Source organism: Eumetopias jubatus, unplaced genomic scaffold (genome assembly GCF_037043125.1).
Source record: "Eumetopias jubatus isolate StellerSeaLion01/CBP00866 unplaced genomic scaffold, mEumJub1_p1.0 scaffold_2, whole genome shotgun sequence".
NCBI classification, from domain to species: domain Eukaryota; kingdom Metazoa; phylum Chordata; class Mammalia; order Carnivora; family Otariidae; genus Eumetopias; species Eumetopias jubatus.
The window spans coordinates 61924728-61952322 of record NW_028274808.1 but is presented as its reverse complement, the minus strand read 5'-3'; the positions used below and the strand labels follow the sequence as shown (position 1 = coordinate 61952322).

The window sequence follows — 27595 nt, the reverse complement described above, 5'->3', positions numbered from 1 at the left end:
AAAATTTCATTGTCTTTTTAAACAAAATCTCTCATTTGATTATAGTACCACTGAAATACCCTCCAATATATTTTTCCTAATTTAAAAAATCCAATAGCATGGGGCGCCTGGGTGGCTCAGTCAGTTAAGCGTCTGCCTTCGGCTCAGGTTATGATCCCAGGGTCCTGGGATCGAGCGCTGTGTCGGGCTCACCCGTTCAGCCTTCTCCCTCTCTCTCTGCCTGCCTCTCTACCTACTTGTGCTCTCTCTCTATCTCTCTGTCAAATAAATAAATAAAATCTTAAAAAAAATCCAAAGAAAATTTATAATCAAATGCTTACCATTGCTCCTATAATTGCTTAAAGTTTCACAGTATCTAATTTTTTAGAAGTATTTTCATATACGTGATTCTTGTTTGCTTCAGTTACTTGGCTATTCTTGGTCTAATACAGTTCATATAAATTTTAAAAACGGTTTATCAATTTCTACAAAAGCTCACCTAGGATTTTGACTAGGATATCATTTATTTCAAAGGTCAATTTTTAAAATTTTAATTCCAGTATACTTAACATACAGTGTTATATTAGTTTTGGGTGTACGACATAGTAACTCAGCAATTCTATACATTACTCAGTGCTGATCATGATAAGTGTACCCTTAATCCACATCACCTCTTTTACCCGTCCCCCCACCTACCTCCCCTCTGATAACCATCAGTTTGTTCTCTATAATTGAGTCTGTTGTGTCATTTGTCTTTTTTTTTCTTTGTTTGTTTTGTTTCCAAAGATCAATTTTGATGCTCTCTATTCATAGATATAGTACATACCCCTAGTTATTTAAGTTTTTCTTGCTTTCAATATTTTATGTTTTCTCTGTAGTGGTCTTGTGCGTGTGTATGTGTGTATTTTTAGATTTATTTATTTATTTTTAGAGAGGGGGTGAGGGGCAGAGGGAGAGAATCTCAAGCAGACTCCTGTTGAGTGCAGAGGGTAACACAAGGCTCAGTCTCACGACCCCAAGATCATGACGTGAACCAAAATCAAGAATTGTAAGCCCAACTGAATGAGCCACCTGGAATCTCGGGTCTTGTGTATTTTTAATAAAATTCATTTCTAAGTCTGATATTTCTTGATACTATTTGTGATAACACTTAAACTTTTATTTTCCCTTTATTTCTTATAAATAAAAATAAAATTAGCTTTATAATTAAATTACATAAGCAGTCTTTTTCAAATTCACTTATTTATTCTAAAAGTTTACTTCCAGATTCCTTTGGATTTTAATATATATTCACATTATCTGTGAATAAAAGTAGTTTAATTTCTTTCATTCTTATTACTCCTTTTATTTAATTTTGTGGATTTACTGTACTTCTAGGACATTTGGATAAAATACTGAATGTAAATCATCAAACCAAGAATCCTTGTTATGGACCCATTCTCAAAAACAATGTGTTCAACATTTTACCATTAACCATATTTACTATAGACATTTTTGTAGAGGAATTTTATCAGATTAAGGAAGTTTTTTTACTTGATCACTAATTTCTGCAACTTTTTGTCAGGAATGGACATTGAAATTGATTAAATATTTTTAAACATATGATTTTTAATGTTTTTTTCTAAGTAATCATCCCTTTATTTAGTTTCGATAAGGACTTCCAGCACAGAACACTGTTAGAAATTAACCGTTAGGAACTACGTAAAAGAGATGTAAGGCAAGTACTATATAAAGACCAAATAGATAAACACAGGTTTTATTTTTCTACAGAATTTACTGCAGGTTATCATGTAATGAAGACAAAAGCAGATCACTCTTAACATGTCAAATTTGTTTAGTAATTTAAATAAAAACATAGGACTCCCATCACACTGATAATTCTAAATCTATTTTGAAAATCAAATCATCAGGAAGTATCTATTGGTAGACTATGTACCTACCTATCATATTATACCAAAAATAAGGCTGCTCTCCTCACAGAATATACGGATAATGAAGGGGGGGAAATCAGAGGGGGAGACGAACCACGAGAGACCATGGACTCTGAGAAACAAACTGAGGTTTCCAGAGGGGAGGGGGGCAGGGGGACGGGTCAGTCCGGTGATGGGCATTAAAGAGGGCACCCATTGAATGGAACACTGGGTGTTACACACAAACAATGAACCATGGAACACTACATCAAAAACCAGTGATGTAATGTATGGTGATTAACACAACATAACAAAATAAAATTTTAAAAAAAGGTGCCACTAAATGTACAATTAAAAAAAAAGAATATATGGATAATGAGTAATCAACCATCAACACAGTGGATGTTCTAATATTGGGGAAATAGTGGAAAAGTATTTGTTAAAAAACAAATTTCTCTGGACATTGTTTATCTTGCCCTTGCAAGAGACTTGTAAATCCAGATGAGATTAGCTTAGAAAAGGGGACTTATTTAGTTCAAAAAATCTTCAGAGTCCAATACAGTTCTGAGCTAATCAGATACTAAAGAACCTTTACAAGGACAAGTAGGCTTGGAAATCACACAGCCTTATTTTGAATTAGCTTGTTTTAGCCAAAGGTATGGAATTAATGATCAAGTACCAGGAATTTCTGTAATGCACCCAATGCCAAATGACTACTGACATTCTATTTCCCATTATGATGACTCCTTTAATAGAGGTAGGTGGGAGGCATAAAGAATATTGTGAGCTATAAAATAAATTGTACTCCAATGCCCAGATCTCTGAAGACAAATCTTGTTTTTTAATATAAGAAACTCACTGAATCAAATGAATGCTGATTAGAGCAAAGGTAGTGTAAGTAAACCTGGGAGAGGAAATCTCTAACTGCATAGGAAATACATGAAAGAATTAATCATTCTAAGAGAAGAATCATTTTCCCACTAGCCCCACTGTTATGGATGATATTTTCGTGAGCCTGGGCCACCTTCTCCAGTGAGTACTGAGAACCTATTACAGGTCTCAACCAACCAATTTCCATTCCAGCTTGAAGGGCGCTGCAAATTGCCTAAATTCCTCCTTAGTTGATGAATAGAGAGCAACTCCAATTATACTAGATTCCTTTGCCGTGGTGTCCCTTGGGTTTATTTCAATAGGACCTCTGCTGCCAACAACTATTACTTGTCCTCCATATGACAGAAGATTCAAATCATTACTAAGATTTACATTAGCTAACATTTCAATGATCACATCAATTCTTTTTTCACCAACAGATTTTTTAATTTTATCAATATAATTGAGTTCTCTGTGATTGAACACTTCATGGGCTCCATTTTGCAAAACAATGTTTTGCCCTTCCTCTGGACCAGCTGTGCCCCAAACCTTTAAGCCATAAGCTCTGGCAATTTGGCATGCTGCTAGTCCAACTCCTCCGCTAGCCCCATGAACCAGCACACTTTCTCCAGCTTTCACATGGGCACTGTGGAGCAGAGCTCGATAAGCAATAAAATATGGAATACGGATGGCAGCTCCTTGCTGAAAGTCCAGTTTTTCTGGCAGTGTGTAAACACTGTGTTCTGCGGCGAGAGCATACTTGGCCTAGCCCCCAGAGATGGCGCTGGTAGTGAAAACTCTGTCACCTTTCTTGAAAGTGAATACATTATCTCCAACGGCTTCTATTAAATGCCAGCCACATCTGAACCAGGAGTATAGGGTAAGAGTGGTTTTCTGCTGTAAGTACCAGAACGAATATATGTTTCCACTGGGTTTACACCACATGCGTGGACTTTGATCAGAACCTGATGGTATTTTGGAATTGGTACCTCAATATCCGACTGGAGTTTCAGCACTTATGGTCCACCAAATTCAAAAACTCGAATCGCTCTCATCAACTTCTGTCCAGTCGCCATGGTGATCCGTTTCTAGAGTGGGGAAGCAAAACCTGCGAAGGCTCACCCAGATTTCACAGAAAAGCTGTTTTTTTGTTATGTTTTGTTTTTTGTTTTTTAGTGTTATAAACAAAACCGATTTTTTAAAATGTTAAAGCTCCTTTTATTTCCTGGAATTCATTCAACTTTGTTCTGATATACTATACTTTCTAAAACATACATATTAGACTAATTTTATTATTTATTAGGCATTTTCCAATTACTGTTATGAATGAGAAGAGCTCATTAATTTCCTTGTCATATTTTTTTATCAAGCTAATGCTGGACACATAAAATAAACTGGGGAGTGCTACTTTTTTTTTTTTTTTGCCTTATCCAAAAGTGTGTAAATAAAGTTAGTATTATTTTTAATTTTCCTTAAATATCTGGGCCTAAATCTTCTTTTGATTAGATTGTTTAATTTTTCTATTTCTTTTTTTATCAATTTAAGTAAGAGTTTATTGTTCCTTCAGTATCTGTCCCACTTTAATTTATTTAATGATATTAAAATGTATTAATTTAAAGATGTTCACTTTATTATATTTTTAATTTCTGTTGGCTATGTTATAATGCTTCCTCTTTTATTCCATGATATTCTTTATTCACTCTTTCATTTTCAGGTTATCATTTGTTTTAATATTAACAAATACCAACTCCCGTGATTTTCTCAATTTTTTTTAATTTTAATTTTTATTAATTTATGCTCATGTCTTTATTATTTCTTCCTTCTTCTCTGGGTTTAATGTGCTCTTTTCTTTTAACTTCTTGAGATAGATGCTTTGATCATTGATAATTCTCATTTTCTTCTTTTTTGATATAAGTACCTCAAGCTAAAGATTTCTAAGAATTGACTTCACTTCATCCCATAAACTATGATATTTACTATTTTTATTACCTTCTAGTTTCATAATGGTTTTACTTCCATTGTGATTTCTCCTCTTATTACCTTCTAGTTTCATAATGTTTTTACTTCCATTGTGATTTACTGCTATATAATGTATATTATATAGCAGTGAAAGCATTTTTTTAATGTTTAAACATGTAGGGGATTGTAATATAATCTTAGGTATTGATTTCTAGCTTACTTGTACCATGATTAGAGAACATGGGATGATTCAGGTAGGAGACTGGTGGAGTTATTGTATAAAATGCTACCAAGGAGTCAATAAGGTAAGAGATCTGTGATTATTAAATATAGTAATATGGAGTGTAATGTTGAGTTTAACACAGCTATCCCAAGGCAATGATTGGAAAGAATTGCTATTATTTGCAACGTTCTAACCTTATTAAGAGTAATATAATTATTCATATTTTGGTCAAAACTATATTTTATCATATATCATGTCAAACTTAAGCTTTAAAAACATCAGTTCAAAGGATCTCTTCATTTTTTTGATCACTACTCAGAGAAAACAAAAATTTAGAAAAATGTTTTAATTTTATCATTTTGATTGAGATTTCCCAGATTGGGTAATAGGAGTATCTAGCACTTATTTTATTTAAATTGCACAAAGATAATAAGCTATAGTCAACTTTCTGAATTAAAGATCTGTTTTTGGGTGCATGGGTGGCTCAATAAGTTAAGCATCTGACTCTTGATTTTGGCTCAGGTCATGATATTGGGGTTGTGGGATCAGCGCCATGTCAAGCTCTAGGTGCAGCATAGATTCTCCCACTCCCTTGGTCCCTCCCCCTCTCCGCTAGCACATGCATGCATGCTATCTCTCTAGAAAAATTAAAAAAAAATAATAAGGTCTGTTTTGTTTATTTTATTTGCCATTTGAAAAAATATTTAATTGGAACATCTAAAAGATCTAGAAATGACCATTTTGTAATATTAATTAATTAAAGTTTCCAATCAATGTTTCCCCATAGTAATCATTTTTCTATGCAACATCCATAATTTAACAAATTCACTGAAAATTGAACTTTTTTTTTCAAGTTTTTATTTAAATTCCAGTTAGTTAACATACAGTGTAATATTAGTTTCAGGTGTAGAATTTAGTGATTCATCACTTACATACAACACCCAGTGCTCGTCACAACAAGTGCCCTTCTTAATACCCATCACCTATTTAACCCATCTCCCCACCGACCTCCCCTCCAGTAACCCTCAGTAACCCTTTTTTCTTCCCCTATGTTCATCTGAACTCCTATTCTTTTTTTTAGTTTTATTTTATTATGTTATGTTAATCACCATACATTACATCATTGGTTTTTGATGCAATGTTCTATGATTCATTGTTTGTGCATAACACCCAGTGCTCCATTCAATATGTGCCCTCTTTAATACCCATCACCAGGCTAACCCATCTCCCATCCCCTCCCCTCTAGAACCCTCAGTTTGTTTCTCAGAGTCCATAGTCTCTCGTGGTTCATCTCCACCTCCATCTCCACCTGCGATTTCTCCCCCTTCAGCGCATAGAATTAATGAACTCCTATTCTTAAGTAGCTCAGTGCCTCACCCAAATCATCATAATGCACAAAATTAAACAAGTAGTTTCTTCCATGATGAATATGATTTTCTATGACCCAGTGCATGACATGTAACACTTAATATTAATATCAATATTATCAATATTAATGTCCCACTTTCCACTAGGTCTTTAATATTCTAATAAATCTATTTAATTAAAATTTAATTTTAAGTTAATCAGCCTTATAGGAAAACTAAAGTTAATATTTATATTTCACTCAGAGAAAAGTAAAATAAATTGGTACATGTGGTATTCTCTCAAGAAAAGGTATGCCAATGATTAGAGATTTCACTTGATAAAAATTGTCACACTTAGAAAATTCAACATAAACATTTTCACTTTAAATTCAGGAAGAGATTACAACTGAATGAACTTGAAAGATTTTGGTGATATGTTCTATTTCTAGATATAGTGTTTCTATTTACTTTGTATTTCTCTTTGTATTAGTTTAACTAAAATATTCAAATATGTCAAAAATATGATATTAAAATGATTTTTTTTTTAATTTTGAGGTATGCTCTTATTGGATCATAATTCTTCACTGTAATGAATTAAATTCTTTATTTAGAAATGTTAAAGTGTTTCTATTTTAAAAGTTCCCACTTGCAAATACATATAGAGTAACACTATTATATTTTCTTTTTTTTTCCCAAGATTTTATTTATTTATTCGAAAGATAGAGACACAGCAAGAGAGGGGACACAAGCAGGGGCAGAGGGAGAGGGAGAACCGGAATCCCCGCTGAGCAAGGAGCCCGATGTGGGACTCGACCCCAGGACCCTGGGATCATGACCTGAGCCGAAGGCAGATGCTTAATGACTGAGCCACCCAGGCGCCCTATTATATTTTCTTTAATTTATTGATCATATGCTTTTGTTAAAGGCACAACTGGTTGGGGGCTACAGGGAGAGGTGGTATACTTTAAAATTAATAAATATAAGGATTTTGAGTTCTTTCTTTAATAAAACATAATGAATTTTCTATTCCAATGATTCCATTTCATTAGATAATTAATACTTATCAAATCAAGGAAATATAGCTGTTTATTCTCATGACATCAAATTAATGTTCCATATGCACATTCTGTCCATGATTAATGTATCATAAACCTTCAAATGATTTAAATTATATTTTTATAAAGTAAATCTAATCTCAGTGTCTTATCACAACTGGGAAGACCACTAACAGTCCATAGGACAAAGACTACATGGCTGTATGGACAGACTAAGCAATATATATACCCAGGGAAGATTTAGAAAATTTAGAAAGTCTGAAATATATTCTTACATAAAATATCAGTCACACGCTGAGATTCTAATCTGACGTAATCTGAAGATGGAAGTGAAACAGCCAGTAAATGAAATGATTCAACAAAAAGGTAGGCACTGAGGAATGTGTATGAAATAACATCAATGCTCTGCTTACTTCAAATTGAACAGTAACTCCAAAAATAATATTACATAACAATTAGAAGTTTATTCTCAAATATTCAGTCTTTGAAATAATAATGTCTTCCAGTGAAGAATTATTATCAACAAAGAACATATCCAAAAATAAGACTGAGATAAATTAGAATAATAATAACATTTCCTGTATGTGGCATTTTTCTTCACTCTATTGTCACAGTATCACTAAACAGATACTGCGCCTACCAACTATCAGGACAAAATGGCCTATGACCACAGAACTGTTCAATCACAAAAAGCAAATTTAAAAAATTAATGTAATGGGTGGCTCAGTCCATAAATGACCAAGTCTTGATTTTGGCTCAGACCGTGATCTCAGGGTCCTGAGATCGAGCCCTGCATCGGGCTCCAGGCTCAGTGGGGAGTCTGCTGGAGATCCTTTCTCCCTCTCTCAAATAAATAAATAAATCTTTAAAAAAGTTAGTGTATCATGATACTGAATGTAGCTTAGATACTGACTTTACTAGTAATGAAAAACAGTGCAATTTGATATGGCTGCAAAATGAATTAATTAGATGTTCTTCCATAAACACTTACATACATAGACTATGACCTAATAAAGAGATGTGCACATCTTTAAGTTTCTAACACATGTTGACCCTTATAATAAGCCTTCAATATAATTATCTCACCTAATCAACACTGAGAGACATCATCCCCATTTTAAGGATGAGAAAAATGAGGCCAGAGTATTTACATAGTTAACCCAAATTGACACAATTAGCTAAATTCTATAACTATGCATCATAACCGGTTATTTAAGCCTTACAACTCATGGTCTTCTATATATTATGCTGTAGCATCCCCACAATAATAAAGGATTAAAAAATCCTTGCATAATTTGGCAGGAACTATTTAATAATTCTTCCATGAAGATAAAATAATTATCTAGAAAAAAACTTAATTTCTGTTTTAATTGTAGCTCATATTGTCCTTTTCTCTCCTCTTCAGAAATAAAAATAATTAATTTCAAGCCATTTAAAGCCATTTTCACATAAATAGCCTATATTTTTCTAAAAATTATCCTTCAATCTCTTTTCTAGCTTTGAAATATGCATTGTCTTTGTTCATAGATGTGATTTTAACTGGGTATGCATATGCAATTTTTAATATGTGTTTTTCCCAGAGGCTGTCTCAAATTTCTTTATATATCCTGTATAATTGGTGCTATAAACTTCATTATTCATTCTGTTAGTTCATGCCAAAATGATTCTTATGTGTGTGTACATCTTGGCCCTGCAGATTTTTAATTAATATCATTGCCATCAAGTAGCATTTTTATAAAGCATCCTGTATACTTTGTAAGGCTGCAATTTTCCAGTCTGCCAAATGTTTTTTTTTTTTTTTTTTTCCTCTCTTTCTCACTCTGAGAGGGCAGGCTTCCTCTGGAGCCACATAATATCACTGTGTTGATTGGAAAGGAAATTATATACAAATCAAACACTTTATGTTGAGATGAATGCATAACTAATTTTAAATTATAGAAATTCTACACGGTCTGATAAGATGTTGAAAAAGCACATAATCCTTATTCCTTTCCCCAAACCAAACCTAGAGAAACTACAGAAATCAGAAACACATATGGATGAAAACCATGAAGAAAAACACTATCCAAGATCTTCTAGAAGACAGAAGGCCTCTGTGTTTGGCGTAAGCAGAAACTTTAGCTTGGAGGACTGGGCTCCAGTTCTAGCAGTGACGTCTAATGCTCTTGTATCTCAATATTGTACTGGCTGGATAATTTCCTATGCTTTCAACACTTTATGAGAGAAGAACAGTGTCAAGAACCGAGAAGGGTCTTTTTTTTTTTTTTTTAAACACTGTATTTCTTTTTTTTTTTAAAGATTTTATTTATTTATTCATGAGAGACAGAGAGAGAGAGAGAGAGAGAGAGAGAGAGAGAGAGAGAGAAGCAGAGGGAGAAGCAGGCTCCCAAGGAGCAGGGAGCCTGATGTGGGACTCGATCCCAGGACCCTGGGATCATGACCTGAGCCGAAGGCAGACGCTTAACCATCTGAGCCACCCAGGTGCCCCAAGAACCGAGAAGGGTCTTTACCCTACTTACACAGTAGCTCCTCACAATTTTATGGACAGTGACAGAAGACCTAGACTCTGGGCCAGAAACAGAGGTTAGTTTATTACACAGCAATAGGAGTAGCCAGAGAATATTAATTTTCTTGCTATTTCCCCAAGCCCTGATTCACACAGGGCAACATGGCAAAGACTCAGTGACATAACCAGAGCAGGTGATACCTGCATACACAGTGTGTTGCATTACAGGATAGGAGCCCTGAGCTGAGAACACCTGCATCTTTTATAATGGACTATCAGCAAACCTTCCCTTTCCCAGGGTGGGAACATTAACTCTTATCTTTCAAGACTATAAGCAAACCTGCTTTTGCTTTGAAGAGAGACACTCTCTCTCTCCATTTTCAAAGGCTGTTCACCATACAGATATTTTTGGAAAGGCAATCCAAACAGGGCCACTCAGTGTCTTCACTCATAAAATGTCATAAATATGAGTGACTCATTCAAATTTGTACCCAGAATAGTAGTAGCAGAAGTTCAGGGTCACAGGGTAACATCAGGGTGGAAACAGAGTCTGATATGGGTGAAAAGCAGATTATAATTAATATAAACATATCATCTATTCCTGATTGGCCCCTTGTCAACACCTCCCTATTCATACTGAGACTGGAGCCAATATATCTGGAGAGAGAAGCTCTAAGAAAGATTAAGGAATATAAAATTAAGGAATATAAAAAGAAAAACAGGCAATTCAAATCAAAAGTAAACCAGAATAACAATATTAATGTCAAACAAAATGGAGTACAAGAAATAAAACAACTTAGGAGCACCTTGTGGCTCAGTAGGTTAAGCATCTGCCTTTGGCTCAGGTCATGGTCCCAAGGTCCTGGGATCGAGCCCTGCATCGGGTTCCCTGCTTCTCCCTCTCCCTCTGCCTGCTCTCCCTGCTTGTGCTCTCTCTCTCTCTCTCAAATAAATAAATAAATCTTACAAAAATAAATATTTTAAAAAAGAGAAATAAAACAGCTTAAAGGGCAGAGAGGGAATTTTAAGAGCAGTAGATTAAGAAAATAGAACAGTAATTGACCTACACACTATTTTCTATAAAATATAAAATGAGAGTATTTAGTTAGTGCATGTAATATATCTGGTCTTGCTTAACTCTAAAATTTTAATAATTCCAGCAATCCCATGAAGTAGCTTACTAAAAAAGACAAAGCACAAGGAGTTAAATAGTTTATTCAAGATTACAGTTAATAAATATTATTTGCTAGATAATTGCTTTGAAAACTAGTCAAACCTTTTAAATCTCTCAGTGAAGTGCCTATAATTAGAAAGGCACTCATTATATGTTAAATCTAATTATGGGATTGTTTAGTGTAGTGTACTAACGCCTTAACATAACTAGAACCGTAGTGAAGATACTTTGATCCCAGTTATGAAATAATTAACTATATTTTTAAAAAGAAATAATTTCATTTTTTTCTCTTGGCAGGATTAGGTTTAACTTACATTTTTAAAAAATTTATGTAGAGCTTTATCTGGGTCATAAGTTCTTGGTTGTACTGCTTTGTACATAATATAAATTTGAATCATCGTATTCATTAAATTCCTCTATCCCTCTCTCTTGTTACCAATTAAAATAGACACATACTTCACTTATCACACTGAATGCTAAAAGCTGCTATTAAAAATTGGACCTGACACTTATACTTCTTTTAAAGATTCTGTCGTAAATATATAAACTTATATTCATACTAAAATTAATTTTAAAACATGCCAGCTTAGTTTAAATCTTATTGCCACTATAGATAGGATTCTTAAAATGGTTTTCAATCAACAGGATTTAAAATAGAACCCTGTGAATTCCCTATTTTTATAACTGAAAAAGACTTATAAAAGAAAATTATTCAACTAGGACATGAATTGCTTTTAAAAAGTCTCTAGGCCTTATTATAATTTGAGGTATAAAAGTCCATTAACAGTCATTGCATACTTTTTTTTAAGATTGTATTTATTTGTTTGACAGAGAGAGACACAGTGAGAGCGGGAACACAAGCAGGGGGAGTGGGAGAAGGAGAAGCAGGCTTCCTGCTGAGTGGAGGGCCCGATGCGGGGCTCGATCCCAGGACCCTGGGATCATGACCTGAGCCGAAGGCAGATGCTTAATGACTGAGCCACCCAGGCACCCCCACTCATTGCATACTTAATGGTGAATTTCCCATTGACCTTTAGCATACCATGATACTACTAGCATGCGCAAAAAATAAAAGAATAAAAGACAAATCTTCATTTATCTTTAATTGTCATTAGTTTAAAATTATATTCATTAAGAAAAAAACAATGATATCAATAAATACAAAATAATCATGTGAAAACATTAAAAATTCAATATACATTCATTCATAATAAAAACTCAACAATGACTAAGAGAACTTCTTCAACTTGTTAAAGGGTATCTCCAAAAAACTTGCAACTAACACCAAAATTGAAGGGGAAAATCTGAATGCTTGCCCCCTAAAATAAAGAACATTGTGAGGATGTCTGCTCTTAGCACATAACACAACATTTGTGAGAGCTTTTAGCCAGAAAAATGAATCAAGAAAGAAAAATAAAGGTATCAGAATTGGAAAGGAACAAAGTAAAACTGTCTTTATTTGCAGACAATGTGATCCTGTTTATAAAATGTCCTAAGGAACACACATACACACACATATACACAAGACACAAAGACACACAACTACAAGGTCATAAGGACACAAAATCAATATACAAAAATCCATGATAATTCTATACTACTAACTATGGACAATCTAAAAATGTAATTAAGAAAACAATTCCATTCACAAAAGTATCAAAATAATGAAATATTTATGAATAAACTTAACAAAACAAGTACACACTGACATTACAAAATACTGGTAAAAGAAATTGAAGCTCTAGATAAATTGAGAGATATTCCAAGTCACAGATTCGAACTCAACACTATAAAGATGGCAATTCTCTATAAATTTGTAGATCTTATGAAATACCCATCAAAAAAACAATAGGTTCTTTTTCAGAAACAGGCAAGCAGATTCTAAAATTTATATACAAATACAAAGGACCTAGAATAGCCAAAATGATGTTGAGAGAAAACAAAATTAAAAGGCTTACATATCTTGAATTCAAAATTTACTACAAAGCTACAGCAATCAAAACAGTGTAGTGCTGATATAGACATTTTAGATCCTGGGAACAAAAATTAGAGTCCAGATACAAGAACTTATAGATGCTACTGTATAAATCCATATATTTAAAATCAATTGATTTTTTTGAGTATGGTTGATACACAGTGTTACATTAGTTCCATATATACATAGTGATTCAAACTCTATACATTATGCTATGCTCACCACAAGTGTAGCTACTATCTGTCTCCAAACAATGATATTTCAATATCATTGACTATACTCCTTATGCTTTGCCTTTTATTCCCATGACTTATTCATTCCATAACTGGAAACCTGTATCTCCTACTCCCCTTCACCCATTTTGCTAATCCTCCACCCTTCTTCCCTCTGGCAAACATGGGTTTGTTCTCTTTATTTATAGGTCTGATTCCACTTTTTTATTAATTTGTTTTATTTTATAGATTTCACATATAAATGAAATCATATGGTATTTGTCTTTGTCTGACTTATTTCATTTACTATAATACTCTCTAGGTCTATCCATGTTGTCACAAACAATAAGATTTCATCCTCTCATGGTTAATATTCCATTCCCTATCCACTATCTTTTCTTTATCCATTCATCTATCAATGGACACTTAGGTTGCTTCCATATCTTGGCTATTGTAAATAATTGTGCAGCGAACAAAGGGATGTACATATCTTTTCAAATTAGGGTTTTGTTTTCTTTGGGTAAATACCCAGTAGTGGAATTATTGGATCATATGGCATTTCTATTTTTAATTTAATTTAATTTTTTAATTTTTAAGGAAACTCATACTGCTTTCCACAGTGGATATACTAATTTATATCCCCCCCAATAAAGTTCCTTTTTCTCTACATTCGTGCCAACAGTTGTTAGTTCTTATCTTTTTGATTCTACCCATTCTGATTATTGTAAGGCCATACACTGTGGTTTTGATTTGCATTTCTGTGATCAATCAATTTTTGACAAAGATGCCATCTCACACCAAACACAAACATTTACTTAAAATGGACCATGCATGCAAATTTAAGAACTAAAACTATAAAGCACTTGGCGGGGGGGAACAGGCATAAAACTTTGTGACCTTGGGTTAAGTAATTACTTCTTAGCTACAAAATCAAAACCACTAGCAACAAAAGAAATGATTGATAAATTAGATGTCATGAGCACTGTGAATTGTGTAAGACTTGAATCACAGACCTGTACCTCTGAAACAAATAATGCATTATATGTTAAAAAAAAAAAAGAAGATAGGAAGGGAGCAATGAAGGAGGGGAAATCGGTGGGGGAGACGAACCATGAGAGACGATGGACTCTGAGAAACAAACTGAGGGTTCTAGAGGGGAGGGGGGTGGGGGGTGGGTTAGCCTGCTGATGGGTATTAAAGAGGGCACGTACTGAATGGAGCACTGGGTGTTATATGTGAACAATGAATCATGGAGCACTACATCAAAACTAATGTAATGTATGGTGATTAACATAACAATAAAATTTTTAAAAAAGTAAAAAATTGTTAAACTTCAAAGGACACTATCAAGAATAGGAAAAGATAGGTCACAGACTGAGAAAAAATGTTTGTAAGCCTTATCTCTGATACAGGTAACTAGAAAATATAAAGAAATCTTACAAATCAATAATAAGATGACAAATCATCCAATTAAAAATTGGCAAAAGGTTGGAGTACATATTTTCTTAAAGAAGCTATATGAATGGCCAATAAGCACATATAAAGATGCTCAACATTATTACTCATAAATGCAAATTAAAAGTACAATGAGATACGGGGGGAAATCGGAGGGGGAGACCAGCCATGAGAGACGATGGACTCTGAGAAACAAACTGAGGGTTCTAGAGGGGAGGGGGTGGGGGGATGGGTTAGCCTGGTGATGGCTATTAAAGAGGGCATGTTCTGCGTGGAGCACTGGGTGTTAAGCACAAACAATGAATCATGGAACACTACATACAAAACTAATGATGTAATGTATGGTAATTAACATAACAATAAAAAATAAAAAGTACAATGAGATACCACTTCACAGACACTAGGATGTTTATAAAAAACAGACAAATGTTGATAAAACTGGAGCCCTCATACATTGCTCATGGAAATGTAAAATGGTGAAGATGCTTTGGAAAACAGTTTGGTAATTTCTTAAAAAGCTGTGTAAATTCACCATATGATCAAGCAATTCCACTCCTAGAGAAATGAAAACATATTAGTCAATCCAAGGACTTGTATAGAAATGTTCACAGCAGTATTATTGATAATAGTTCCAAAGTGGAATGAATCCATACATCCGTTTCCTGGTAAATGGATTTAAAAAAATATTATATATCCATACAATGGATTCTATTCAGCAATTACATCTGTTGTTGCTTATTTATAATAAATTGATAGCACTGAATGTTTGAAAAAATCCACAAGTGCCCTAGTAGGGGTTAAACTAGAATAGCATTAGAAGAAAGCTTTTTAAAAATGCACATTCTGAGGGGCACCTGAGTGGCTCAATCATTAAGCAGCTGCCTTCGGCTCAGGTCATGATCCCAGGGTCCTGGGATCGAGCCCCGCCTCTGGCTCCCTGCTCCACGGGAAGCCTGCTTCTCCCTCTCCCACTCCCCCTGCTTGTGTTCCCTCTCTCACTGTGTCTCCTTCTGTCAAATAAATAAATAAAATCTTAAAATAAAATTAAAAAATGCACATTCTGAAAATATTTCTGCCCTTTTTTCACCTAATTTGATCCTGACAATACACATAATATTGAAGTTTGATTTTGAATTAAATGATCAAACTAATCAGTCAATATTTATCTCATCATGAAATTATTGCATTTTCCTTATGAGAATCTATATGGTACAATCATGAATGGCATTTGCTTTGAAATTAGATAGTGTAACTTCTTATTCTTGCTATTCCACTAACCAATGGAATAAATTTGAAAAACTGCTTTATTTCTGTCTCTCAATTTTCTTACCTGAAAGTGTGTATCAGTAGTTATCATTTAGTCATTACAGAAATTAAAGGAATTTTCACAAATAAAACACTTTGAACACTATTTGACCATCATAACGCTCAGTACAGTTTAGCTATTATTAAATACCTCTGAGATTTTCAGGCCTTAAATTGTATAGATCCAGAAGCAATTTCATAATTTCTTCAAGAGTTTTTGCTTTGTTTTTGTTTTGTTTGTTTGTTTAGTTTAGGCATTCATGAGATGTCTACTCTGTCATCATGAGAACTAGCAGCTAGGTTGATTGTTTCTGGGATATCATAACAATCCTCTTCAATAGCACTACCATACATCAGTGTTTCTGTCAAACCTGATTGGGCAGAAATCCTGATAACAATTGAAAATTTTTATTCTTGAAATTACCATCTTTTTTTTTCTTAAGTACAAAAATGTCTAGTTGCAGTCCAACTAATACAGTGAAATAGCCTGGGACCTTTAATCCCGAATATAAAAGTAGAGATACTTAGAGAGATGGCACATGCACACACACGCACAAGTGGGCAGCGCGAAGGGAGAAGGAGAGAGAATCCCAATCAGTGTCTGTGCTGAGCATGGAGCCCAACGTGGGGCTCAGTCTCATGACCCTGAGATCACAACCTGAGCTGAAACCAAGAGTCTGACACTTAACCACCCAGAACCCACCCAGAAATCCCAAGATACTTAAAAAAAATCTGATCTATTCTGGTACATTTTCATTTGTTTGTTAATATATTTTTTAAAAAGTGAGAGAACTCACATTTTTCTCTTTCTATATTAATGATAAAAAACAGTAAAAATAAATAAGCAAAAAACAAGTTTATATTGGTAAATAACTAACTAAAAAGGATACTTATAAAGCCCCACACAAATGCTACTGACACTACAAAATACTGGTAAAAGATTTGATATTCAGGATTTGACTCACTGCTCCTTCAAATTTTGTACTGTGACATCCTTGTACTTTCTAGATAAGGTGATTCCATTTATAACATATTTAAGAACATTGCGGGGGGAGATAATATAAACATTTGAAGTTTTGTTTTTTGTTTTCTGGGTTTTTTTATATAATATAATATTACTTGAGAATTTTATCAAGTGGATGATTTGCTTAGGTCCCTTTTAGTCATATAATAGTGACCATTTTTATTTCCATGGGTCATAAATATTTGAAATCTTTAGCTTTCTTATGAGCACAAAAATGTAATGCCCAGCACAAGCTCTGAATAAATGAAATATTTCAAGTCCAGAAAATTATTCCATAATTCTATGTAATTAAATTGATTACATTCTTATAGGGAGACTGATATTCCTAATTTGGTATTTTCCTAGAATAGGTTTAAATTACTCAGTTTCCCATTGGTAATACAGCTTTAGTAAAGTGTATCAATTAAACTAATTTCCCCTGCAAGGATAGAAGTACAATTCAACTACATATAAAATAATGGGATTTGTGATCTCCTGTAGTATGTATAGAGGTGGGTGCTCCAGGATTCATGAATTCCGTAATTATTGTCATTAAAGGCCCAGGTTTTTTCCACCTTTTTACTCCTGTATCTTCAATATTCTTCTCAAGATGATGTATAACAAAATATGGATTCCCCCCAGGTGTAGAAGTAGCAGTGAGTAGAATCGTGAGTAGAAGTAGCAGTGACTAGTAGAAGACCTGTTTCTTCCTTATGTCTTCCCTCCCACCCCCAGCAAAGAATCTTGTCACGGAAACTCCCTAGTAGACTTGCTATCATGTCTTTGATCAGAGCTGGGTCATATGCTCATTCAGAAACATGTCACCAGCAAATTACCTTAGACCAGTCTGATATGATCATATTGGAGAGAAAAGGTAAACTCTGAAATAAGATCTAGGCTGTGCAAGTGAGGAAGAAAGGAAAAGCAGCTACTGGGCTGGCAGCCATCAAAATTTATCTCAGCAACTCACTATTCCAGGGCTCTGTTTTTCAGTTTCAAGTAGGGATAATCTATTTGATATATTGTAGGGGTTTTGAGGAATTTGGGGTTCATCAAGGAAACAGATATGACAATGAGAGGTATTAACAGACAGGCTTTACTGACAAGCAAGCAAGTAGCATTTGCACAGTATTGTATGAGAGGGAAACTCCCTCACAGCATGACTGTCAAGAGGCCTAAGGTCCAGGAGCCACCATCTAGAAGAGAAAAAGGGCAAGGAAACTTCAGAGAGGGGTGTTGGAGAAGTGACTTCTGTGTCCAGGTGATATCACTCAGTAGCATATTGGGGAATCTCAAGATCAGAGAACTCTGAAGGGCAGCAGCAGATTCAGGCCTAATAACAGCAAGGCCCTAGTTTATCAACAGGTAAGAGCTATTGGGTGAGGTTTAATGGAGTATGCAAAGAAAGTAGGCTCTAAGGGAACAAAATTGGCTTGTTTTGGGGCTATTTTTAAAATAATTGGATATATAGGGGCGCCTGGGTGGCTCAGATGGTTAAGCGTCTGCCTTCGGCTCAGGTCATGATCCCGGGGTCCTGGGATCGAGTCCCGCATCGGGCTCCCTGCTCGGCAGGGAGTCTGCTCCTCCCTCTGACCCTCTTCCCTCTCGTGCTCTCTATCTCTCATTCTCTCTCTCTCAAATAAATAAATAAAATCTTTAAAAAAAAAATAAAATAAAATAATTGGATATATAAAAATTTGAGTCTGGTGTCAGCAGTTTGAGGTAACAGGTCTCAGCCTGCAGTGGAGATATCAAGACCCAAGGGACCAATATGCAGAAGTAATCTTTGGCTTATTTATATGACTTATCTCATAAAGTCATCGTGTTGGGGTCAAATGAATGAAGGATGTAGATGCAATGGATATTCACAATGGCAGCAATGGATATTCACATTTTTAAAAATGATTTTATTTATTTGTTTGAGAGAGAGAGACCATGAGTTGGGGTGGGGGGCAGGGCAGAGGCAGAGGGACAAGCAGACTCCCTGCTGAGCAGGGAGCTTGATATGGGGCCTTGATCCCAGGACCTGGGGATCATGACCTGAGCCACCAGGTGCCCTGGATATTCACGTTCTTAAACTGGTACAAGTTAGCTTGTCTGCTCATTGCATTTTATACCACTACTACCAATGTTTTCTGGCACTTAAATCAAGTGTTCCTAAAGAATGGGCCAGATAATCTTCCTCAGTCAGGGCATACTGAAAATAAAATGATGGGCCTCAGTCAGAGTATGCTAATCATCGCAATAAGACAGCTCCTAAATCTCACTGACTTCACAAAATTAAAGCGTGTTTCTTGCTAACAGAACAATCTAGCCAAGTATATATACATCACTCAAACCTTTCATGTGACTAATGCATCCACTGTCTTTTCATCTGGTATCTCTGCTTCAGAGTTCTCTATTAGATCCTCTGGATTTGGTCAGAAGATGAGAGAAAATAGTAGAGAAAAGATAGAACTGCTCTCAATTGTGTCAGCTTGGAAGTGGTCATCACTTCGATTTATGTTCCACTGGTGAAAATGAAAGACTTAAAAAAACCCAGAAAACACAAAACAAAACTTCAAATGTTTGTCAAAACTTTTGGACAACACTAAAGCAGTGGTATAGTAAAATTTATATAATTAAAAACATAACCATAAAGAAAACTCCAGGCACAGATGATTTCATCAGCAAATTTTAACAAACATTTAAGGAAGAAATTTTATCCCAAATTATCCAGATCATGGAAGAAGAAACACATTCCAACTGGAGCTCCCAAGTGTCTCACACTTACCATATTCCCATACTTGGGCTCAGAGAATTAACTCAGAAAATTTCCTGGCTTTTTTTTATTCCTTGGAAGGTAGCTACCTTTTTCTCACATGACCTCAAACAGTTTATGTGGCCTGTCCTTAGTAGAGAGATCTTGTCCATCTTTGGAATTCAGTTTGACTATCTTACTACTATAGCTTTCTGATGAGCTAAAGAAAAAATTATAATTTTTTAGGTTACTAGATTTTTTTCCCTATGTTCAAGTGGGGTCAACTTTCTTTTGGGACTTTCTACATCCTAAGTAGAAGCCCAAGTGCTATTTTCTCATATAAGTCTAAGAGGCTCTCTTCAGCATCTTTTATCCAAGAGTCTGTTAAAAATACCTGCTTTGCTAGAAGGTATTAGAAATTAGACAAGAAAAAAACAAACACATAATCAAACAAAAAATGGCTTGGGTAATAAATCCTTTGTTTCCAAAAGATATATGACTACAGAATTCTATATTTAGCTTGAGAACATTTTTTATTAAGGATTTGAACTATTCTCTCCTTCTTTCTCTTCCTTCCCTCTTTATCATTCTGTTAATTAGGAAAATTTGTGCTTCTATCAATCAGCACCTCTACTATGCTGAATAGTTCTATAAACACACCTCTATTTTGTTTAATATCCCAAGCTGCTTCTGGGAGGATTTGGACAGTTTTATTCTTTCTGATTTAGACCTGTGAAGATTTACCATTAATATGGCAAATCTGAATTTTCAATGTATAAACGGATTAACAATAAAAATGTTTTTCTGTTAATTTGTTATTATATTTATGTAAGTATGGTCAACAATAATGATGTCATGCATTTATCTATAAAATTGTTGGTAGCCATAGAAGAGTAAAGTCTTCTGAACTAATTGGCTATGCTAATTTACATCTTAGGGCATAAGGTACTAAAAATCATTGATACCAAGATTCTCTCTCCCTGTAGTTTGAATTTCTGTTAAATATTATTTATATTGTCCAAAAAAACCCTCTGTATATTTCATTTTCTGAATTCATGAAGCCCAGAATATTTCTAATGTCAACAATGGCATCAGCATTTTGTTGGAAAGATCGAGGATATTAATTAATTAACTAATTTAATATTTTATTTATTTATTTGAGAGAGAGCAAGTGAGAGAGAGAAAGAAAGCGAGCTCATGCACAAGAGCAGGGGGAGGGGAAGGCAGAGGGAGAAGGAGGAGCAGACTCCCCACTGAGTAGGGAACCCAAAGAGGGGCTTAATCCCAGGACTGCAGGATCATGAGCTCAGCCAAAGGCAGACGCTTAATTGACTGAGCCACCCAGGTGCCTCAGATCAAGGATATCTAAAGAAAAGTTATCTAAGGGTATGGAATTTAAGAAACAAACAAAGGATCTTAGGGGAAAAAGAGGAAAACCAAGAAACAGACTCTTAACTATAGAAAACAAACATGATTACCAGAGAGGAGGTGGGTGGGGGGATGGGTGAAATAGGTGTTGGGGATTAAGGGGTTCACTTATTGGATGTCATATGTAAGTATTGAATCACTATATTGCATACCTGAAACTAATATTATACTGTATGTTAACTAATTGGAATTTGAATAAAAAAAGTTATCTAAGGAAACAAATTATTTATATATATATGTATATATTTAAGCATTTGAGGTTATTTTTTATGTTATGTCTTAACTATTCAAAAACGGCCAAATAGGGAATAGCCAATGTGAAACTAGGCCTTCATTTTCCATTTCTCCTTATGGAAACTTCCACTGTTCCCTTTCTGCCAAACCATTACTTAAATAATTTGTCAGTTTTCTTGAACGATGTTTTAGATTTCAGCTTTAGTGAGCTATGCTTTTGTGGATTTTAAACATTATTTATCCATTTCTATGACTTCTTCAGAGAAGTGTCTGTTCATATCTTCTGCCCACTTTTTGACTTGATTATTTGTTTTCTGGGTGTTGAGTTTGAGAAGTTCTTTATAGATCTTGGATACCAGCCCTTTATCTGTAGTGTCATTTGCAAACAGTGTGGAGACGCCTCAAAAATGTAAAAATAGAGCTACCCTATGACCCAGCAATTGCACTCCTGGGTATTTACCCCAAAGACACAGATGTAGTGAAAAGAAGGGGCACCTGCACCACAATGTTCATAGCAGTAATGTCCGCAATAGCCAAACTGTGGAAAGAGCCGAGATGCCGTTCAACAGATGAATGGATAAAGAAGATGTGGTTCATATATACAATGGAATATTACTCAGCCATCAGAAAGGATAAATACCCACCATTTGCATCGACATGGATGGAACTGGAAGGGATTTTGCTAAATGAAATAAGTCAAGCAGAGAAAGTCAATTACCATATGGTTTCACTTATTTGTGAAACATAAGGAATAGCATGGAGGACATTAGGAGAAGGAAGGGAAAATGAAGGGGGGGAAATTGGAGGGAGAGATGAGCCATGAGAGACTATGGACTCTGAGAAACAAATGGTTTTAGAGGGGAGGGGGGAGGGGGGAGGGGGGATGGGTTAGCCTGGTGATGGGTATTAAGGAGGGCACATACTGCATGGAGCACTGGGTGTTATACAAAAACAAGGAATCATGGATCAGTACATCAAAAACTAATGATGTATTGTATGGTGACTAACATAACATAATAAAATTAAAAAAAAGAAGAAGGGCTCTGCCTCTCTCTCTGACCTCCCCCCACCCCACCAGGTGCACTCTCTCTAAAATAAAGAAATAAATCTTAAAAAAAAAGATGCAGGGGCTCCTGGGTGGCTCAGTTGTTAAGCAACTGCCTTCGGCTCAGCTCATGATCCTGGAGTCCTGGGATCGAGTCCCGCATCGCGCTCCCTGCCCAGCGAGGAGCCCGCTTCTCCCTCTGACCCTCCCCCCTCTCATGTGCTCTCTCTCTCTCTCTCTCTCGTTCTCACTCTCTCAAAATAAATAAATGAATCTTAAAAAAAAAGATGCAACTACAATGAACTTATATTAAAACCTCCATATGGTATTATTTCTAGATCTTGGGAAGAAATTTACTATTTCAGTTGAATCTGTTAACATATCCTTTTCCTTAAGTGGTTTGAATTTGTTTTTTTTCCCTCTGAATCTACTTCAGTGAAGTTTGTTTCCCATGGTTTTGTTTTCCATGGTTTTGTTTTCCATGTTTCTTGGGTGATGACAGGATCCTTGGGGGGAACCTGTGTGGCTCAGTCAGTTAAACGTCTGCCTTCAGTTCAGGTCATGATTCCAGGGACCTAGGATTGAACCCCATGTTGGGCTTCCTGCTCAGTGGAGAGCCTGCTTCTCCCTCTCCCCTTGTTCCTCCCTCCTACTCATGCTCTCTCTGTAAAATAAATAAATAGAATCTTTAAAAAAAGTATCCTTGGTGGGTGAGTTTTGTCTTCGCTTCTTCTAGCGCCTTGTGGAATTCCCCAGTTCTCACTTTTCATGCTATTTTGCTTGAAACCAGTACCTACCCTACAGCGTTAGAGAATATCTACTATCTTCCTGATGACTGTTCATTTACTCAGCACCCAGTGAGGACTTTGTCCATTATGACTGCTTCCCTAAGAGGTTGAGAGGAGTTTTCCTTATCCCCCTTTAGAGACTCTGAGCCTTTAGCTAACTGGCTCAAGTCAGGTGGCTCAGTTGCAGCTCTCCTTTCTGAATCTTGTGAAGTCAGACCCACAGGCCTTCATCATTAGACCTGAACAGTACCAGTGCCCTTATGAACAATTCCAGATTGAGCCTACCAATATATTTTGACTAAATCTATTTATTTATAACTTAATATATTTTAATTATAAATTATATTCATAATATTTGTATATCAAAATTTATATTTATTATATATTTATATAATTATAAATTATATTTATTATTAAACCTACATATTTATAATATATATTTATATATTTCTTTCTCTGTCAGATAATTTCAAAATATTGAATGGAAATTTTATCTCTCAGTATTTTCCACGATCCTCAAAGGATGTTTTATTTAAACATCTTCATTGTTTTTTTTAACTCTTTGAGATAGTTTTAGATTCTTATGCAACTGTAAGAAATAGTAAAGTTCTGTGTACATTTTACCTCATTTCCCCAAATGGTAACATCTTGCAAAACTATAATACAATATATCAATGTCAATATCCTAGTTGTATCATCAAGATTCCGAACACTGCCATGACCATAAGGATCCTTCATATTTTCTCTTATTGTCATGGTCACTTCCCTCTTAGCCCTACTCCCTCCCTAACCCCTGGCAACCACTAATCTCTTCTTTATTTGTATAATTTTGTCATTTAAAAATTCCATGTCAACAGAATCATATGGTGTATAATCTTTTGAGACTGGCTTTTTTCACTGGGCATACTATTCTAAAGATTCATGCAGATTGTTACATGTTTCAACAGTGTATTCCCTTTTTATTACTTAGTTTTAATTCATGGTATGGATGAAACAGTTTATTTAAACATTCATCCTTTGAAGTACATTTGGGCTGTTTCTAGTTTTTGACTTACAAATAAAGCTGATATAAACATTCATGCACTAGTTTTTGTATGAACATAAATTTTCATTTCTCTGTGTAATTACCCAGGAATTTATAATTGTTGGATCATATAGTAGCTATGTGTTTAGCTTTTAAGAAACTGCCAAATTGTTTTCCACTGTGGCGGTATCATTTTCATTCCCACCAGCAACACATGAGTGATCCAGTTTCTCCACATCCTCAATAGTACTTAAAGTTGTCACTATTTCTTATTTTAGCATTGTGATATGTAATGATATCTCATTGTGATCTTGATTTGTATTTCCGTAATGGCTAGTGATACTAAATATCTTTTTAAATTTTATTTTATTATGTTATGTTAATCACCATACATTACATCATTAGTTTTTGTTGTAGTGTTCCATGATTCATTGTTTGCATATAACACCCAGTGCTCCATTCAATCTAAATATCTTTTTATGTGCTTATTATCATCTGTATATCCTCTTTAGTGAAATGATCCTTCATGATCTTTGGTCATTTTCTGATAACATTCTTGAGTGTATCTCTGCATAGCTTCTTTTAAGTGGTACCTCTAGATATTACATTACACACCTGTAACATCACAATCTACTGGTGGTGTTATTTTGTCAGCTTGAGTGAACTATAGAAACCATATATCCTTTCCTATCCTTTTACCTTATGCCATTTACAATATAATTGTCTTGTGTATGTTTTCTGTAAACATTTAGAATCACATTAGTTATAATATTTGCTCCAACCATCAGACATAATTTGAGACAACTCAATAGGAGAAGGAAAATTTTTTTTTATTTCCTCATATTTTTCTTTACCATGTACTTTCTTTTTTCTTTCTGAAGCTCTGAGTTTCCTTCTTTTGTCATTTTTGTTCTATTTTGAGATCTCCCAATAGCCATTCTTTTAGGGAAGATCTGGTGGCTATAAATTCTCTGGTGTTTTTTGTTTTGCATTTTGTTTTTGTATGAGAATTTGATTACTTTTTTGTTGCCAAAGAGTATTTTCATTTGCCAGAAGATTCTGGGTTGACAGTTCTTTTCTTTCAGCACGTGAAATACATTGTGTCACTTTCCTCTGGCCCCATTGTTTCTGATGAAAAATCCACTGTCCTTCAAATTGGTTTTCCCCTCTAGGTAAATATAGCTTGCCTCTTGTTGCTTTAAAGATTTTTATTTTGTCTTTAGTTTTCAGAAGTTTGACTATGGTGTATCCGGGTATGGATTTATTTAGGTTTATCCTGTTTGAGATTTGCTAGCTTCTTGAATCTGCTGGTTGATGTTTTTTGCCAAATTTAAGAAGTTTTCCATTGTTATTTCTTTGAGTACTTTTTCAGCCCTCTAACTGATTTCCCCATTCCCTCCAGGACTCAGTGACACAAATGTTAGATCTTTTGTTATAATCTTGCAGGTGCTTAGGGATCTCTCCTCTCCTTCTATTTATTTTTGTGTATATTTTCTGTTTATATTGCATATTTTTTATTGTTATATTTTCAAGGTCACAGAGTCTTCCCTCTGTTTCCTACATTATGTATTGAATCAATTCACTGAAGTTTTTATTTTGGTTGTTGTGTTTTTCAATTCAAGAATTTCCATTTTTTATGTCTTCTCTTTCACTGAGACATTCCATTTCTTTGCTAAAACTTTATTATTTTTTGTTTCAAATATGTTTGTAATTAATCATTGAAGTATTTTTTATTATGGCTGGATTAAAATATTTGTCATATAATTCTAACATATCTATTCTCTCAATGTTAGCATCTATTGGTTCTTTGTCATTCAGTTGAATATCTCCTTGGTTGTTGAAATGATGAACAGTTTTCTATGAAAATCTAGACATTTGGGTATTAGTTTTATAAAATAATAACATCAGCAGTGGGTATGATCTCAATTTTTTGTTTTAGCTAACTACTTCTGACACTGGTCTGGCAGGGGAACTAAGGGAGTCACTATCTCATACCAGATGGTGTCAGAAGTTCAGCTTTATCAATCAGTGTGTCACTGAGGGTCTATGTTGCCTGGTTACGTTGAGTAGGTGTGGGAGTTCCTATTCCCTAGTTGGCCATCACTGATAAGTAGTACAAGTGCATCATGACTGTTGCTCATCTGGCTTCTACTGATAGTAGTGTGGAGGGGTCTCATTACCATTGGGTGATCATGAAAATTGAGTTTACCCATGCCTCCTCTTATACCACTTCAGTGGGAAATAGGGACTGTGCCTCATTATTTCCAGGTGGGAGTAGAAGTCTAGGCTAACTGCATGTCTCCACTGACATCTCAGTTGAAGGTTGAGGGTGTGGCATCATTTCCACCCAGTGAGGATGAAAGTCAGACCTCCCTACTCTGCTTCTCTGACAGCCCTCTGGCATGTGGTAGGTGAAGAGTAATGGTTGACTATAATTTTTTCTATCTTATTTAGCTGCAGTAGGACAATTATTGCCTAAAAGCTTTTAGTCTTCCTAGGCTGATCCTTTCATTATTTTTGGCTAGAGAGAGAAAAGGCTTTTGTTAGGAATTTTTTTTTTTTTTTTTTTTGGTCTGTACCCATTGGTATACCCAAGTTTTGGGTATATTAAACCAAAAGAAAACCCAAGGAACTCACTTACATGTCATTCCTTGGTTCCTGAGGTCACTAGCTAATCTACCTTCTCTCCAGGTTTCAGAGTCTTCCTATTTTGTTTTATATATACTTTCTAGGTTTTCAATTGTACTTAACAGGAGGACTTTAGGGAAGAATATGTCTAGCATAGCTTCCCAGAAGCAGAAATTTTCTATTAATTTTAAAATGATTCTTTGAGGGATGCTTGGGTGGTTCAGTTGGTTAAGCATCTGACTCTTGATTTCAACTCAGGTCTTAATCTCAGGTTTGTGAATTCAAGCCCCACATTGGGCTCCACACTGGGCATGGAACCTACATAAAAATAAGTAAATAAATAAAATTTTAAAAAATGATTCTTTGAGTCCTCTCAAAAAAAAAAAAGATACCCTACTGAATGAAAAAGAACCAGTAGATGCTAACATTGAGAGGATAAAAGTTAGAGACAAGCTTAAATATAATGTCTAGAGTTCACCTCTTCAATTATTAGAGACCAATGTAAACATACCAGAAATCTGGATAAAACAGGTTTTTAAACATGGAGCTGTAGCTATTTAACTTAAGGTCAGTTATCAACTCCTATTTTCTCCAATCACTTCCAGATTAGTAGGGTGTGGTGTGCCAGATATTTGTGCCACAGCAGTAGGATTGCACAAAATAAGAAGGGTATTAAATGTAGATATAAGCAAAAGCAAAGCAATTCCAGAGCACCCAAGGTACCACTCCACTTCTA

General features: G+C 34.9%; 1 protein-coding gene and 1 pseudogene across 7 annotated transcripts in view; both read right to left on the bottom strand.

Annotated features, from left to right (window-relative positions):
* SPOCK3 (SPARC (osteonectin), cwcv and kazal like domains proteoglycan 3) overlaps positions 1–27595 on the bottom strand; it is a 458737-nt gene that overhangs the window by 67341 nt on the left and 363801 nt on the right. The window lies entirely within an intron of this gene.
* Positions 2842–3835, bottom strand: LOC114210164 (zeta-crystallin pseudogene; annotated as a pseudogene).